This window comes from Triticum aestivum, chromosome 2B, assembly GCF_018294505.1.
Source record: "Triticum aestivum cultivar Chinese Spring chromosome 2B, IWGSC CS RefSeq v2.1, whole genome shotgun sequence".
Classification (NCBI taxonomy): domain Eukaryota; kingdom Viridiplantae; phylum Streptophyta; class Magnoliopsida; order Poales; family Poaceae; genus Triticum; species Triticum aestivum.
Window position 1 is genome coordinate 104160277 of NC_057798.1, and position 4987 is coordinate 104165263.

The following is a 4987-nucleotide window of genomic DNA, read 5'->3' on the forward strand; positions in this document are numbered from 1 at the left end:
TAGTACTACTTTTCTCAACTAGTACTGCGATGTACTGTACTTCTTGTCTAGTTCTAGTATAGTGCACCAGTTTTGAACTCTTGAATCTCAGGGCCAAGGAGCTACAGTTGGAAGTGGAGGGTACTACTATTCTCTAGAACCATCGTTGTACTATCAATGCAGGGAAAGTACACCTGCGTAGTGGCCTAGTGGGTACTCTCGGTGCTCTATTGAGCCGCTCCTCTGACGTAGCTGGCCTACTCAGCCGCTCCTCTCATGCACACACTAGCAGCCTATTTATCAACGACAGTTACTGCGGGGGCAGAACATTTGAGTTATTTGATACAGCGAGACTAGGATTTTCGCTTCTATTTGTGGAGGTGTAATGGATCTCGTCGAACTTTGTTAGTAGTTCCTTCTTTATGAATGAGATGAAGCAAAGCTTTTGCCTCCATTTCAAAAAAAACACGTCAATAGGAATTTCTTTTATAGTAGAGCCGATAATGGAGTGAAGTCCATGCGTGCAATGCCACAAGCTACAGAGTAGTAGTAGAGCACTTTACGTACAGAGTCATATTGCACAGTTCCCAATGCCTCACCAGGCTTTTCCGGCTCCTCGGGCTTAATTGGGAGGCGCTAGTTTAAATATGCTGCTAGCTGATGAGGAAGCTGCAAGCGAGGTGCGGCTAGGGCGAGCACGCGAGCCATGGGATGCTAGGAAGGAAAACCCGTTCACGTGGCTAGGCTATCCAGTGCACCCAGATTGTGGGGCCGCATGTCCTTTGACTTCAAAACTCAAACTACCCCTGTAAAATATTGGCTCGCAGCGAAGTGTAGTAGTACTATTTTAAAAAAAAGGCCGTCGTGCATTCGGCCGGGATCGAACCCACAAAACGAGGTATACACTCCCGCGACCACTAGTAGTACTCGTTGGAGTACGACGCAACCTAGAATCGCCTTTTATCGCTAGTAGTACGTACATTGTTCCTTACAAGAAACCCCTAATAATGCAAGAAACCACTAAAATGCCAAGAAACTACTACCACTTGCATACGTGGCAGACTTAAGATAAGACTACCTTATCAACCATTGTACATCCTCTTACCAACAAAAATCCTCGAGTGACCTCCTACCTCCGGCCCGTCCACCTAGTCATCCTCGGCCATGGGACGCAGCTACCGCCGCCGGCAGAAGGCGAGGTCAAAACCGCCTGCGGTGCGGAGCCCATGTTGCAGCAGCCCGGATGCCAGCTCCGTCCGACGCTCGCAGCCACTAGCTAGCCAAGATAGCTCCGTCCAGCTGCTTGTCTACAAGGTTTGCTAGCTAGATTGGCACGGCAGCGCGGCGGCTTGCTCGTGCGCACCGCGCTAAGGCCAGCCATCTGGCTCGAGCGAAGGCCAGCGCGGCGGCTTGCTCACTCGTGAGTCACGCTCGGGCCAGCCTACCAACCTGTCCGGAGGCCAGCGCGGTGTCCGGCCCGTCCGGCAGAGCGACGGCCAACTCGCTCATCACCAGCGCCACCGACGAACACGCATCAGTACTGTTTGAAGTAATGTTCAGAAAAAATAATGATTTGAGGGGGAATAACAGGATAGAAGGTCAGATGTGGGTCCCTCGTGTCAACGGTCAAGCAAAATGTGTTGGTTTAAGCTGCCTCGTCAACACGGACGTGTGGGCCAACCCTGTCATAAATGGGTTTAAACGAACCTAATTGGTAGGAGTACTAGGTAGTAGTTTTTGGCATGGATTAAGAAATTTTGGGTATGTTTTTTCTATTTTTTATACAATAGATTCTTCCTAGGGCTGGTTGAAAGTGGTAGTTTTTTGTTAAATACTCTACATATTGTAAGTAGGAATGAAAGTTAAGCTTTGGAAGCCAATAAGCAAAGCTAGTTACATAGCGCATATGTGTACATGATTGAAAGTAAATATCAACCATGAGTGACTAATATCTTGATGGAAAACTCGAAACTATTGAATACTAGGAAAAAATGCATGGTTGGAAATACTAGCAATGTTCATGTCCGTTGCAACAAATCATAATTAGAATAATACTTATTCACAAACTTGGTACAAAACACTCTAATTTTGATATACATATGTCACTAGAGATATATTATGTTTCAATTAGAATATATTCCTTGGGTTGTTTTGGTGAGGTCAGGGAGGGATGTGGTTGGTTTTAAGATACTAATTATGGGTTTTTCTGCAAATTGGTAGGCAAGTGGGATGTTGGTGAGAAAAGGCAACAACTTACCTCACAATCATTATATGTAGATCTAATGGTCAGAAACAACGGATGGTAGACACACCAGCATCACCAACTTAGTCTTGTTTAGGAGTACTAGCAAGATCCGTGCATTGCACGGAACATCAAGATGCATTTTTTTATAAAACACTTGTTTTGATTAACCCTTGCAAGAGTAATCCCATGTGTAAAAACTAATGATATCTCGAGAAATATGAGATAAGGTGAAGAGGAGTGGGGTGTGGTGGTGCTTGGTGGTCGGACTGAGCGGAGGCATGGGGATTGACGACGCCGGCAGTGGCCACCAGGCCAGTTTGTTCCAGAGGCTTCCTTTCTTAATTGCTCAACAATGAGGTTTGTTGGAGATAAGGATGAACGAGGGAAGGCCTTGTCTGCAAATGTGGTGAGGGGTGCGGGTATCTTTTAGTTTAATTTACATCCGTCAGATATAGATCGGACGGTCTATATTGCGAGATGGCACACGTACCATCATCACCAACTCGGTTTTTTATAAGAGAAGAAATATAAGTATGGAGATACAAACGTATTATCGATACTTGCTTCGGTTAACTAGCATCTACATTCTATTCAACGCCTCGGCATGTGGGGCCTTAGCACAATGACTTCTCGACTGTGTAAAACAAAGATTTTCCTGTCGCCGACAAGGAGGGGGTGACGGCGGCGCGCTTTTTGGCTTGCTCTAGTCCTAGTAGTCATACTAGGTGGTCTAAGCACGTGTAGATTTATTCTTTTTCATGTCTCGTGTTCGCCGTACTGCCACGTCTGTTGATGAATAGACGATAAGTTATTCACGGGGAAACCCTTGTTGAGCGTGTTTGCGAGAGAGAGAGAGAGAGAGAGAGAGAGAGAGAGCGTGTGTGATATGTTAGAGACTGAGGCAATGATAACAGATTCTTTGTGTCTATGTGTGTGGAGGATAGAGAGAGACATGTACATGGGGCTTTGTGTTGTGTAACGTGGCGACACATATACATAATTAGAGAGTGAGTGTGTGAGATACACATGCGGACATGGGGAGAGATGAGGATCCAGATAAATGGGTGTTTGTATGTGTCTGTGTGTGTTTGTGCACGCATTTGTGTGTGAGAGGGAGAGAGTGTATGTGGAGTAGAGAGACCACTGATGATGTAAACCTAGTATAAGGGAAGGGGGAATGGTGTGACATGTGTAGTAGCGGGATAGCACGGGTGCGGGCGGGGGGAGTAGACTATTTGGAAGAGACATCGAGTGTGTGTGTGCGAGAGGGGTGTGAGAGTGAGAGAAAGAGAGAGCTAGCGATGGAGAGAGATAGAGAGGAAGAGAGGGGGCGAGAGGGTTCGTTTGTGTCCATAAATGGCGTATAGATAGGGAGACAATGTTGATGTTGTCCGAAATTGGCCTATGAACGGAGACACAAGGGAAGCGAGTCATCGTGTGTGTGATAGGGACTTCATGAGAGATCTAGAATAGATCGTGTAGAGAACAATGTGCGAAATCGAGAACGATTATACATTAGGGAGCTATGCAAAGAGTCACGACATATATGTATACAGGGAAGGAGCTGGGGCGGGTCCGCATGTGGGAGAGATAGAAAGAGGAGAGTGGTGCACAAGGAGACAAAGTGTGCTTGTTTGCAGTGGGGGTGGTGTGTGAGGTGAGTGCGCGAGAACCACATAACTAGGGAGATAGACGTTTGGGGGTGACGTTTTGTGTGTATGGAAAATATACACTCTACATAGTGCGTGTGCTTGGGTAAGAGAGATAGCGGGAGACCTAGAGAGTGAGGGAAGAGATGTGTGCATGCCCGAGAGACAAAGTGATAGAGACCTATGTTGGGGTCCGGACATTACAGAGGGGTGTTAATGTGCTCGTGTGTTGGTGTTTGGGGGAGAGAACGACTTCTCTATGTGTGTGTGTGTGTGGTGGGGGAGGGGGTTGACTTCAGATAAAGAGTGAGGTGTCTATATTTGAGGGACTTTAGCATAATTGAGATATTGTGCACTCATGGTTGATCAATTTGTTTCACAGTTTGTACTATGAGATAACGATACTTTTGAACATGCGTGATATACCTTGATGTACCAGAATTACAAACCTAAGATTGGAATTTTGGAATTCGACTCCATCATTAGCTTTTGTAATTCATTTAAACAGAGGTACATTTTTTAAGCCGGGATTTCGTGATTTCAAATTCATATATCAAACCTAGAGATATACGCATATGGGCACGTTCAAACTTTATAATCATCCACTTTATTCATACACATACACATTTTTGCTTTTGTCATCATATTTAGGATAAACACATTTGGAATTTCATTTGAATTGGACCGTATGATGGTATTTGCTTGTAGTAGCTCAATGATCCATATTTGAATTGAATGGACAATCTAAGTTTCGAGTTGGAGATATTGATTTTCAAAACTTGCACCTTTTTTTGCATGCAAAACAAACAAATTGTCGGCCATGATATCATAGTCGGCCGTACGAGAGCAGAATACCTATAATTTTAGGCGCCAAAAGCTTTCAAACTTCCCGCTCACATCGAAATATCACGCGCCTGAAAGTTTAGCCCTGCAATATTCCTGTTTTACCCCTGCCACATGAACGGAAAAGGGTTGCTTTGGTAACTCCATTGTTTTCCCCTCTTTGCCCCCAACATTCTTCCCCAGAGCCCCTCCCCTTCCCCTCCCCGACCCCCCCCCCAACCACGGCAAGCGGTGGACCTCACACCCCGCCGGATCTACCTTCCGCACCTTG